Genomic DNA, 14,273 nt, shown 5'->3' on the forward strand with positions numbered 1-14,273 from the left:
GCAGAAGGAGGTAGAGCTTCTCAGCAGTGTCGAAAAGCGGTAGGTACTCAAGGATATGGGTTTGAGGGACAAGGAATGACATTTGAAAGGACAGCGAGGCATACACTTTGACCAAGTAGAACTTCTGCAATCTAATGATTTTTTTTTGTACCTTGAAAGACACTTACAAAGTTGCTTCAGACCTCACAGTCCCAAGGGCAAGACAGAACTTAACTCTGCAGATCTGTAATGTGACGTGCAATTAATGCTCTATGAGCCGTTTGCCAGAAAAGAGTTCAATGGTCATCAGTTAAAACACTGTGATGATAATTTCAATTACTCGCTAATTTCTAGATTTGAGAATATACTTTATTTTTTTAAGTATGATTATATTCCTTTCTGAAGCAGTCATATGAGCTGAAAGTGAAAATCTTTGGCACTCGACTATTCAACAGGATCATTCTGCCACAGGAAAACAATAAAAGTAAGGAATAATTGAAGAGAAAAATACGATTTTTTTAGGAGAGTTATTTGGCAAGAGGAGCCCATTTTAAAAAGGAATATACTGACATTTTAACAAATAGCTGTCCTAATACTTTATTAGAGGCTTTATTATATTTCATCAAGATGGAATCACTGATGTCACCTTTTAACTGAAGCAGCCAAGTTAAAAAAAGGTCCTTTCAAAGAAACCCAAGATGAAGAAATCTAAAAAGCATACTATTTCATCTCTTTGATCCTTCAGATCAGAATGGCGCCAGCCTGCTTCAATAGGGGTATGGAGGGGGGATAGACGACTGCAGAGGTAGGGAAAGTTAGGTCAAGTTACAGAACTTAAACCAAAACTCACATTCCAAAACTTCTGAGGAAGGAGAAATATGAAAGTCACATTATACTGTGTCAGCTTTGTTTCAGAACTCTGTGTTTATGTTTTGCTTTGGTATAATCACATTCATGCATGAACTTGCCTTAGGAAAAAGACAAACTTCCTAAAGACAAGGATTGATTAACCTCTCTCCAAGAGACGAGTACAAAGACCTGAATGTAATAAGTCCTTCATACATTCTTATTGGTGGTGATAAGAATTAATCCATTCAAAACAGGAAGATTTCTGGTCCAATTACTATCCCATCCACTCGACTACACAGAGAGGAAATGGGGGCTATGCAGGGATCTGGTCAGTACCTACAGTGATCTTTTCTCTAACTTAGCTTGAGGTTCACAACTATCTGAAAAGTCCTTTGCCCTGGAGTTAGTTGCCCTGGAGTAAGTTGTCGGGCATATGCAGTGAGAACACAAAGAGCAGAGGGAGGCATCAGAGCTTCTCCTCCCCAGTTGACTTCTTTCTGAATTTTGCCGTATGTGTCCTGGAGTTCACTTTAGAACCAGCTAAGATGAGAAGTAGACACGGAACTTGACAAACATACCCCTTCCAGATCAATCTTCACAGCTCTCTAAGTGAGGTGTAATCACTGTAAATCTTTTTTTGCAGTTGATTTATATTGTAATTAAGGCAGAGAAGAAGCACACACAAGGCCAAAAGTGGAAAAGTAGCACACATTTTTCATGGAAAGTTTTCCCCCCATCAGTCAGAGCACAAGAGAGTTTTAGGAAAAAAATTACAAGGAACCAGTCACGCTCACTAACATGATATGGGAGAATGCTAAGTCATCTGTGTGCTCTGTTTAAATGTATATATTTCAGTTGATTAAAAAGGCACATGGTGAATTGATCTTGCAGCTTATAAAAGTAATATTTCAGCTTCGGTGTTTTTTATCCTTTTTTTTAATCAAATTATCTCCCAAAGCATTTTGACTGAAGTTTATTAACAAGGCAATGCAGCTATTAATGCTTTGCAGCGCACTCTTGCAAAGTTAAGTAAGAGACATGACTTTTCCTATGCATACTGATCGTACCTTCCGAAGGTCTAAAAGAACTAAAGATTGCATAGCTGAGTGGTTTTGAAGAAAGAAAATTGTTACTTTGTCTTTTTTACGCAATGTTATTAGATTTTTGGCGGGGGAGCATTCACAAGAAACATTACATTGCTAGGTTTTAACTGGTATTTCAAATATTATCAGACTTCCAAAAAAGTAAGTTAGAAATTCAGAGAGACCAAAGTAGCTGCAGGCCTTTGCGCTGGGATGAAGGAGACTGGGAGGAGAATTAGGAACCTTTGGTGGATAACCAGGCTGTCTCTCAGAAAATGTGGTGTAATATTGTTTATATTAACCCAAAAAAATCATCACATCTTTGACAGCAAACCAAATGATAAAGAGAAAACGATGCTTTAATTCTGCATTTAACATAGTAATAGTTTTGAAAGAGGAAAGTATTTTAAGAGCCCTAGCCACTTAGGAAACAAATTCCATGTGAATCCCCCACTGAATGAATGACCAAGCTCTTTGATCTTGCTAGATTCCCGGAAAAAAGAAAATCTGTGGGTAATAATAGGCCATATTTTTTCTTTCAGGGAACTAAGGCTTTTCTACCTAGAATTACACAGGAGAAATGACCTTTCCTTATATTATTCCTGTAAATAAAATTGGATACTACTTCATTTTTCCTATTCCCATATTTGCTGGCAATTTAATCAGCATTAATTTAATCCTACGTTTGCTTTTCTTGTCAGAGTACAATATCTTTTTACTGATGAATATCAAAATGTTCTGTGGTCAAAAATTTGGTAAACACTGAATGTTCTATCCCACTTGTTTTCAAGAGTTATAAAGCACAATGGTGTATTACATGATCTCAGATATTCTGAAATTTTAAAAAACTGCTTAACACTTAAATGTCCAGCATTTCAGAAACTTATTGTCCACTGATCTTTTACCTAGTACCACCTACTAAGATCCCAAAGGCTATACTGTGAAAAAACTATTGGTGTGAAGAAAAATCATTACATTAAAATGAGAACATATGCTTAGATTTCAGCTCTTGTAAAGACAGTGTAAACTACCTTTCTCTTTCTTTATTCATTCAATAAAAACTTATTTGCATTTTTTATATCTAAGGCATCCCCTTCCAGTACAAAGGCATATATTGTGGTCAGAAGTGGAAAAGTAGCACACATGTTTCAGGAAAGGTTCATGCCACCACCACGATCCCCTCCCAACCCAATTTTGAAGTCAGAGTACAAAATACCGTTTGGCTTCAAAGAATGTGGAAAGAACAGTTTATCACAAAGTAGAATGTGATATGGCCACAGATAAATGGTGGTTTTCAAGAGGGAAATAACACTTCCAGCTGATTTCACACATGAAAGAGATGCCCTGTAAACTAGACCCTGAAAGATGAGGCAAGAGACAGAAAAGTAGGGATCTACTTAGGGACCACTGGGTAAGTAAGTGTTCCTGGGGGTACTAGATTATGAAACTGAGGGACAAGTTGGATCTGAGGGTCTTGAATGGTACACTGAAGGGTTTAGATTTATTCAAGGGGAAATGAGGGAACCCCTGAAATTTAAGAACAAGGAAATGGCAACATCAAGGGTAAATTAGTGAAGGAATGTAAGTTCCACATGGGTAGGACATGTGCCTTATAATATACATCATGTGACCTGGCATCCACTCATCCATTAATGAACATTTAGGTTGTTTCCATACCTTGGCAATTGTGAACAATGATGCAATGAACAGGAGAGTACAGGTATCTCTTCAAGATAATTATTTCATTTCCTTTGGATATATACCCAGGAGTGGGACTGCTGCCACATTTTAGTTGGATTTTTATTTCAATTTTCGGTTGTGAAGGAATCAAGTCACAAAATCATTAAGCTGAATTATATTTTCATGCTTATCAATTGCTCTGATTTTTCATCAACTCTGATTTTTTTTGCATTCATGGATAAAAATAGATTTATCTTGCCATTTCAAAAAAAACTTGGTTTTCTAAGACAAATGGTTAAATAAATTAGATAGATTGTTTTCAGTCTTAAATTTCAGGCATATTCAAGTACATCTGATTTCCCTCAGTCTCTTTTGGATAACAAACGATGTTTGTCATATATTTTCACCATAATTTTCAATAATAACTTAGGAATTGCAATGAATTCAGACACACATTTCTCCTTTCCTGTTTTCTGAATTTAAGAGGATGAGAAAATTTCATGAAAGATAATACTAAATTTCTCTAAACAGAGACCAATTTTTATTAGGTAAACATCTTAATAGACCACTAGGGCAGGGTGCTCAAGAGAAAGGGAGGACAAAACACAAAACTCTCATAATGAATCACTGAATTGCTGTGTGTGGTGAGTGGCAGAGAAGTCTTCAGGGGCAGAATGAGGCAGGGGAGCAGTAGGGTGGAAGGCCAGAGCCCAGGTGGACAGATGGATACTTTGAAAACAACATTATATAGTGAGTACTTTCTATTATAGTAATGTAATCTACCACCAAGCACCTTCTCTAAACCCTTAGTAATTTCTACTACTGTAAATAAAACTTTCAGTGTAGTCTTTTTGTGGAAATTAAGGAAAAGAGGTAATTTCTGTGGCTGAGTTGACCTGGAGAGGCACACTCAGTATGGTGAAATGATCCACAAACAGAACCAGTTCCATACATTAGAGGGGACAACGAGGACATGGCAGCAACATGGTGAATGAGAACAGTGTTCATTAATGTATTCAAAAGATTTGATGAGATCACCGTAATAAAGTAGAAAAACAGTTACTATATTGTGTAAGATATCTGTCCGTGTAATTCTGATTCAGTGATATTTATGATTTTGCATAAGTAAAAAAACTTGAAAATGCATTCAATACTATCAGATCCTTGAATGAAAGTTCAAAATTGCAAGAAGAGTATCTTGCAAATTGAAAATAGACATGAGATTCCTTGATTGGAGTTCTTACAAATAATTGAACTTACATGTATTAGCAATTATTAATAGCCACATTTCTTGGTTTAAACTTTCTTCAGGTATTATTTAGAAATATAATAAAACTCATCTTGAAGTATTATTTATTTAAAAGAATTTAAATTTTAAAGGAAACTTGCGTAGTGTCATGGAGACAAACAAAGTTTAGCTAAATATATTAGAATTATCTATTATGGGAATAAAAATGCTTTGTTGTATGGCAAGAGTCTGAAAGTGTCATTTTCTGAATTGTTTCCAGAATATAATGGTTTTTTCAGTCCTGAGAGATGTCCAACTAACGTACCTAAAAGCAGCTCTAAATAAAATGATTTAGAAACTGACACAACATTGTAAACTGACTACACTTCAATTAAAAAAAAGATTTACTGTACTTTGTTGTTTTTAGTGCTCGTTTTTGTTTTAGTACTGCTGTAAAACAAGCACTTTTTTTCCTTTTATAGATTTTTGTTGCTTCTACTGTGGGACAGTTGTGCTTCTAAGTACCACAGTTTTATTTATTTTATTAAAAGAAAAAATACTCTGTGAAACCAGATTTATTAATATCACCAGTAGCAACTGTTCTACAACCCAGTCAGATTTATTCTTTTTATTTGGTTAATACCTATGTCAACTTATGCTTGAAGGCAATTTGCTGGTATATAATCTTATTGAATTTATTCTTCCTTGCGGGATAATCTGGGGGTATCATGAGACAATATCCTAACAGTTTAACTGATCACTTTCAATATTTTTTTTGCACCTATCAATTGGCTTAGCTGGTAAAGTCACAGTGGTAATGGATTTTAGCTCAAAACTACAGGATTGATCTTTTTAGGCAGTAAGTCATATTTCTTATAGAAAGAAACCATCTCATATCTACAAACTTCATCAATATCTTGGGCCATTTGTCTTGCAAACATAGTCTCGATGGTCCTTGCCACTGGGCAAACTGTAGCCTATTTTATTTAATAACAATACAGGATATATTTATCCCATTTCTGAATTCATCTTTGTTACTCAAAAAGATAATCAGTCACCTGGCCCAACTTAAAAGTGATGAAGTGATTGCCCTTTTACAAGTATTACATTTAATAACAAAAGAATTAGGAGTCCTTTATAACTCATACACATCTAGATACTTTTTCTTCTCTTGTCTTATAAAACAATGTAGTTACATAATGTTTTGCTGTTAGTTTTTTTTCACTAGGCTTCCTTATTTTCACTCTCCAAAGTTTTTGCTATTGTATATGTACTGTAAATAATGAGCTCATGAATAAATGCAAGTTGATAAGTTCTCCTTACATTTAAACTTCTAAAAATGCTAATTCATAAGCTTCCTTATACATATGTCTCATGACTTTTTGATTTTACACAATTTCTTGATTTTCTTTTTCTAGCCTTAAGGGCAGATTGGAACCAGGAAAATTAATACACAAGAGATCTCCCAAATATTATTTTTAAAAATAAATTGTCCTCTTCCTGCCTTAAAAAATCCACTGCCTCCAGGGCCTATCTTGTAAAAAAAAAAAAAAAAAAAAGATTTCTTCAAGTATGGAAAAATTGAATCTGATATTGTTCTTAATGTTGCCCTGATTTATCTGTCTATTAATTAGTTCAGTATCAGATTATTTCCTGGATATTATCTCAGATAATGCTTTGAGAAAGCTGCCCACTTTATTTATCAAGTATTTACAGAGGACCTATTAAAACGATGCCCTCTAACCAATACAATGCTGAATAAACCATGCCCCCATCAGAATTTTAGGGACTTCTGAAGAAGATACGTGTATACATGTTGTAGGCATACATCACATAAATGCCATATGTACCTAGTTGATATGTATGTCAAATAAATGCATTCCACATTGTGTTTGGCACTATGGGAATATAAAGCTGAATATGGCATTACTTTCAGAGTCTGAATCTATTTGGTGAAAGAAATTCAAGCTGTTAAGCTTTAGTAAAACAATAACCATGACAGAGGTATGAAAAAACTATCTTTAGATACACAGAGGCAGGCAGGAAGGATATTCACACTCCATGAAGTAAGAGAGAAGAGGGTACCAGAGAACACTGGGAGCCAAGACGGCTGCAGAGGAACAGGATGCAGTATCAGACGAGGCCTGGGAGGGAACGCTGTCTTGTTTCCCACTCTATCCCTTCTGTCCAACTCTGTGGCTGTTCAAAGAATATTTATTTAACAGAGAAGAAAAGAAGGACTGGTGGAGGGGAGGATAGAGAAACCAGGATTTGTGGAGAGGTCAAAGAGATATCCATGCTGGAAACCAGGTGTCACACCGGTTAAAATCTTACCCTTTGCACTCCTTTATTATCTCTCACATTCCTTCTTTCTGTTTCCAGTGACATCACATTACTTAAGCCACTAAGTGTCTGAACAGAACTACTGAAGAAGTGTCCTTATCAGTCTCCCCACCTCTGGTCATAAAACCTCTATTCCACCGCCCCTATGCCCACCTCTCTTCTACTTTCCATGTATCAGCCTAAGAAATCTTCTAAAACTCAAATGTTTTACGGCTCCTCCTCTTTCTTTATACACAGCAATCCCCATCCCCTCCTTCCACCTAGTATCTTCAGGATAAAGCCCAAGCTTCCTTTTAAGACACAAAACTGCAAATTTTGGCTTCTGCTCATCTTTCCATACTCGTCTGTACCTATAACTCAGCTGAATTCCATGCGAGTCATACGGAAGTATTCTGACTTCAGTAATGTGCAAGGTTCTTTCAGATCTAGGTCTTAGTACTTTGCCTTTTGTCTGCAGAGTCCTTCCACCTCTGTCTTTCACCCTGCCATTGCATTTAGCCCACTACATTGAGATTACCTCTGAAACCTGTCTTTTCTACCAGCGGCTAGGTGTTTCTTAAAAGCAGGAACTGACTGTGGTTCATTTTTATATCTACAATGACCACACAGATATTTAATATTTATTGAATTAATTAAAAGTTATTATTTTTCATACACACAGATATATTTATATATCTATTCTCCCAGATCTTTGCCACATCTCATCATTTTCAGGACTTTTAGAAACAACTTGTCTTTCTGAAACTTGGTAAATTCACTATCTGTTTTACTTTGTCCTTACAAATTTTGTCGTTTGAATTTGCTGATTGGTTTCTGTTCATTTTCTCAGCGTTCCATAATGTCTTCTGGTCAACAAGAATTTGTGTAAATTTTCATTATCTCAAGATATCCAGTAATAGGTGCTACTTAACTATACATATATAGTCTCTCGTCTCTTTTCTAATAAAAGGCTTATATTACCATTTCCCTCTGAGTCTCTTTCTTTCATCCATTTGCTAGCCATCAGAGTCCATTTTTCTCCTTTTAGTAGATATCTAATTTCTCTCCTAATGTATATTTAAAAAGGTCTTTTATTTATATGCCCATCTCTAGTAAAATCTACACATATTTATTTCCCTTCTGTTTTGCCTGTAAAGTGACTTAAGTTCATCCTGGTGCTTTTGTTTTTATAATCTCTACAAAGATTTTTAAAGGAGAAAATCAAGGAACAATCACAAACATTTCTAATTTAATAAAGCCAGATTTGTGGGAGAGAATTTTAAAAGCTCACATGTTGGCCATCCATATATTTCTTTTCATGCATACTGTTTATATGCATTTCAGTGGATTTTTTGCAAATTTTAAACTAATTATATACATTTTATTCAAAATTCAAAAATACAGTATAAAATGTTTTATGTAGTAATGGTTTAAGTGTGGATAATATGTCATATTGTTTAATACAGTTGAACGACCGCTTAGCTTAACAGGTGCCATGATTGTGGCCTATTTTGTACAGTAAGTCGGTAAGATACAAAACCAAATGCACAAAGTTCATGTTTACTAAGGAAAAGTCATTTTGTTTCTTCTCCCCTCTAATAATAAAACAAGTAAAATGACTGCTCTAAATTAGTGGCCTTAGGAAGTCCTAAGGAAAAGTAACCACACATTTTGTACAGTAAGATGCTAATGTTTCAGGTTAAATATACGAATTAAAATTCCAGACTAAATTTTCAAATACGTAAATAAAAAGTACATGCTATTTTCAGACAATTACGCACTCTACAACTGAAAGAAATATACCTCAAATGTACACAAACTGCAGACACTGATGACCACCACCTTGTGTCTTTTTCCCTCAGGGTTTTTTAGTTAATTGGTATTTTCTTAATTTTTCTCCTAACCCTTGTCCTCCTCCTTCTCCATGGATGGATGGCACGCTTCTCTCCAGCTGAACCCAAGCATTTGCCTTTGGTACTTTTCTCTTTATTGGCTAACGTCCTTGAAGTTCACCTACATTTACGGCTTCACAATCTGACCACAAAACTTGTCATCATAGTCCTTCTCATCACCTATCTGCCAGTCAGCATTTCAGCTGCTTGGAGGCTATCTCCATACGGGCCCCACTCTCTTATTAGGCTGCGTTTATCCTAAAAGAGCTCTCCATTTCCCTTGAAGTAAGGGCCCTACAATTCCCCCGTCTTGTTACTTTGGTTATCTTTGGCGCCAGCTCTTACAGTAACTGTGTTGTTTTTGCCCTCCTCTACTTCACCTAAGGAGTCCACTGTTTTAGTATGTCAGTACCATCTTGCCCCTGAAATGTCCACCATCTTCCTTCTTCTTCTGTTTCCTTTGCTGCCTCTCTAGTACAGACTCTTACAATGGTAGAACTACATTTTTTTTTTTTTGGTAGCTTCTTGGCTCCATTTCCCCACATTTTCACTGACAAATCTAGATGATTTCTAAGCTAAGATGCCACTCATGTACTGCCTCTTAAAGTGACTATTCACTATAAGCTGCATCCAGTTTGCAACTCTGCCTCACTTTCATTGTCCGCCACAGTAGACCCACAGTATGAACGCATCCCTCCCCTTCTCCGCCTCTCTCTCTCTTCGTCCCTCTCCAGCGTGTTTCACATGCTGCGGTACGGGCTGGGAATCAGGAAACATTGGATCTAAACCCGGCTCTGTCACATACATTCTGTGTCATAGGGATGGTTCATATAAGCTCTTTGAGAGTTAACATCTGTAAAATGGGCATAATAAAATCTTCTTTCCCAAGGTTGTCTGTGATATTCAAATTAAAATAAACATAAATTGGAAACATAAAGTGCTACAGAAACATGTGCTAATGCAGTGATGCTGGAACTCACCAGCTACCCGGGGATGCCATCTGTATTGATACAGTGCAGCTTCCTCTGTTTCGTACAAACAGACTGCAGAGCACTACTAACAGCACTGTGACACAAGTAACTCCTTACTCACAATGTTTGGAAGAGTTATTTTTTTTTTCCTATCTTAATTTTTGTAAGATAAAGGCAAGTTAAAAAAAAAGGGCATGAGAGAGATTTTCTGTGGAATTACAGTTAATTAGAATTGGCAGGATAAATACTTCTGAAGCAGAAAAGAAAGCTAAAAGGGAAGACAAAGAGATGAGATAACAAAAAGAAGCAGTTTGATACATGTTATAATCCAACATCAGGCCTGGCTTTTGACTTTTGAATGGATCAGCTGGTGGAGAACTTTTTGATCCCAAACAGGGAAAGATGCCAGCTGGCAGCCCTGGAAGGCTAAATGCAGAGACCCTCCTAGTTCCACAAAAAGTTTGAATAAGAAACATGCATTTAATTTATTAGAGAACAAGCAAGGGAAGATCTGATCATGCAGTCTTACAGTATTGACTAGAGATTATACGTTTCAAGGCCTATGAGATGAAAATTTTGAATATATAAGGAATTTTGACTTGATGCTTTGTTCACTGCACTGCATATGTATTTGTTTGTTTGCATTCCGCATCCAAAATGGTGTGATGTTAACCGAGCAGCAGGATGTGGGATGAACTCTGGAAAATGAAACTCTCTTGTTCAAAATGATGTCAGCAACATCTACAGGCATTTGTATCTGGGGGACTGGACATCAGTCAGGGGCAAGCGATGAAGAACTTGAATGTACTTAAGTACAATTTGTGAATACTGGGGAGCCTTACACTCATCACTAACTAATTTTAACCTATTTACTTAAACCTCAAATCAATTTCAACAACATTAAGATATCAGACTATTTGATGACATATTATAGGTTTTGTAAGAAATATGCCCAGTGGAGTAAATCGGGACACAGGAGAATGCTGCACACTTCATAATTTTATACTAAGCAGTCAAGTTTTCCTTCTGGTAGGTCATTTGATTCTCTGCAGGTGGCTAAGCCTGCCTGTAAAGAGAGAGCCCTAAGTCACATGTTACACAAATGAAATGCGATTATCTTTGTGGGTAGTGTCGTACGATTTGGAACAAGTCTTTAGGTCTAATATAAAGATCCTTCAAATAAATCATCCAGCTAAGCTTCTGTGGCCCCAAACTCCTAATTTAAAAATGTTGATAAATGAAGTACCTCTTTAGTTAATAAATGAAGTATCTCTTTAGTTATCCTTTGTCAGCAACATTCATTTTAATGGAAAGTGAGTTTACAGGGTTACATGATTGAACTACTGAGCCAAGTCAGTGTTGGCAAATGATGGGCTAAATTATTGATGTTACACACTAATGAATTCTGATGAGAAATAAAACACAGACATTACGTTTCAAGTGGTTCATAATTATTTTTGTACTTTAAAAGCAATTTTACTCTTTTTTCAAATCATACTGGTTCTGTAAAACAAAAACATAGTTAGTGATTATACTAAAATTATTGAGTTTGTGGCAAAAAAATGCTCTTGCAAGTTTTCATTTCTGTGAAGATAATGTTATTCACACTAGGTTTCTGATTTCCTTATACACTTCTGGGAAAAGATAATTAAATTAAATGTCTAAATTTTAAAACCAGTGTCTTTAAATAAGATAATCTGCTTTGCAACCATGGTTAGCATTTCAATAGATGTGTTTATAATCTATGATATGTCTATCAACATGTTTACAGGAGCTGCATTGAAATATCGCAATTATTTCAGGTAATGACAAATACTGAGGGACTTCTATGAAGCAGCTTTATTTTAGTGAAGAAGTTATCTTCAAATGTGTGATGCAGAATGAAGTGTGTACTGTAAAATGACAGATGTTTGACATGACAAGTCAGGGCCTGGTGCTAAGAACTGAAGCAGGCTCGTATTTGGTTTAGGCACACAGAGCTCTATACGTTCCATAAGGTAACGACAGTCTCCTTTAATATTTCCTCATGAACTAACTGTCCCAGATTTAATTGCATGGGTCTGTGATCTAACTTCTTTCTAGTGAAGTGACTCAAACAAAGGCTCAATTTCAAGAGATCTTGGACTGATTTTTAATTAAGAGAGATGAGAAGTAGAAATCATAGCTGATGAGGTGTTAGTTCTGAGATTCATCGCTTGCTGGTCATGAATCTGTGGACAAGTCCTCAGCTTCTTGACAGCTCAGTTACCAAACCCATAAGCAGGGCAACAGGTCCTCCTCTCCTATCAGAGAAGGCTGTTATAATTCCCAAGTCAGAGAGGCACGAAACTGAAACCTGCTCGGTAAACCAAATGTAAATGTACTTCCTGTATTTGCTTAGACTGTAGTTCATTTCAGAAAGGTCATCAGAACTGGTTTGAAGAGTACTTCCTTTACCAAATGAGGGAATATGATGAAGGGGAAGGATTCAGGAGAGTTTGCAAGTCAAGGTTTGGTCAACATCTGGATTATGTCCCCCTTACAATAATATGTGCAGATCCTCTCAAGAATGAAAATCCAAAGGTGAACTTCCTTCATCATGCTGGACTGAGGCAGGACTTGCAGCGCAGTGCACTCTAGTTCTCACGTCATGCACACATCATATGAAATTCTAAACAGTGGGACTTGTTATATCTTAACTCTGCAACATCCCATTCCCACATTAAAGTTTTCTGAGTCATTTTCTTCACCTTTAAAATTTTTCTTTTTATCTGTGATAGACTTGGCACCATCTGTGCATAACCAGCCTACCTCAAATTTTATCTTTTTTTGTATTTAAAAATCTATCCTAACATTTTCCTCTTGTTACAACTGCTCTGTTCATTGTTCTATAATCTTGATACTTTTGGATGAAAAATCATGTGTCTGAGTTAATCTCACATCAAAGCAGCATCATTTTATAATGATGATGCTACATTGTATGAAAAATACCTACTGGATATGCTCCATTAGTCACTAATTTTCAAACTTAAAGTTCTGTCTTTGAAAAACTCCTCTGCCCCACATTACTGACATGGCTTCTCCACTTGAAAAATGTACTGCCTGTATAAAGTGAATTAAAAAAAAAATTGGGTATTATTTTGCTTAAGTCCAGGACGAAAAAGTCAGAACACATAAAAATGTATGTCTTTCTAATATAAACAATCCAGAATATGCTTATTTTATTTTAAAATAAAAAAGGAATACATTTGGGGTTTTGCATGTTATTTAATGTAATAAAGGGAGTAGATAATTTAACTCATGGAATTTAATATTCACAAGTATTTTATTAACCTCCTGAATCTACATCACAGTGATATATGTGTGAAATGAATGTATTTCTGTTTTGATACCAGTATTTGAACTGAGGTTCTCCTTGTTTATCTTCAAATGGAAAGAAGATAGGTAATGTATCATGGTAATCATTGTTACCCGCAGGCACTTATGGATGTTGTCAGCGAGAGTCTTCCAAATATTTTGAGAGATGAAAGGGTCAGAAGACCAATATCACATGGAATGAACAAAACCCAAAGAATTAAAGAATAACAGGTTATGAACAGAGTGAGTAAAAACCACTTTGAGGGAAACAGGAAGTTGTATGGAATCCAGGGCGGAAAAAGGAGCTCTTAGACTTAAACCAAACATTTGGCAGCCAAGTCAACACATGAAAAGGACAATGTTGAATTGGTTACATTCAGGGACAAGAAGAACTTTATTGATTTATCCCACATCTTTATTAAGATGTTCTAGGTGCTGTCCTAGGTTTTATATATCCTACAGTTTAATAAGTTTAGGTGCTAATTAAGCAATGGAGATGCTCCCTAAGTTGGGCCCCCTGGAGATCTGGCCCTGACGTTTGTTGACCTCATTGTGTACTCGTCCCTACTCCAGCCCTGTGACTCACCACACAGGCCCTCTAATTTTACCTGCAGGAAACTGTTCAGCTTCATGCTCCTTGAACTGTCAGTTCTACCATGTGGGGTAATTCCATGTGACCTTTAAAAATTCTGTTCAAAATATTTTCTGATTTGTCTTATAATTCGTTTCTTGAGCCATATGATTAAAATTGTGTGACAATTCCCAAATATTGAGGGAATTTCTCAAATATCTTTAAATGACTGATTTCTAATAATTCCACTGTGATCAGACAACATTTTCCTATTTTAATCCTTTTAAATTTATTAAGACTTGTTTTATGACACAGGATATGGTCTATATTTGGAAATGTTCTGTATGTATTTTAAAATAAAGT

General features: G+C 36.0%; 1 protein-coding gene and 1 long non-coding RNA gene across 2 annotated transcripts in view; both read right to left on the bottom strand.

The window, feature by feature from the left end:
* The window catches only part of CCDC178 (coiled-coil domain containing 178), a 280,794-nt gene that overhangs the window by 3,388 nt on the left and 263,133 nt on the right, over positions 1–14,273 (bottom strand).
* On the bottom strand, positions 2,535–11,052 carry LOC116659544. Its single transcript, XR_004314901.1, has 4 exons — positions 10,978–11,052; positions 9,838–9,840; positions 5,184–5,194; positions 2,535–2,545 (listed from the first exon to the last, which is right to left on the bottom strand). It is a non-coding gene; the product is annotated as an uncharacterized LOC116659544 (long non-coding RNA).

Source organism: Camelus ferus, chromosome 24 (assembly GCF_009834535.1).
Source record: "Camelus ferus isolate YT-003-E chromosome 24, BCGSAC_Cfer_1.0, whole genome shotgun sequence".
NCBI lineage: Eukaryota > Metazoa > Chordata > Mammalia > Artiodactyla > Camelidae > Camelus > Camelus ferus.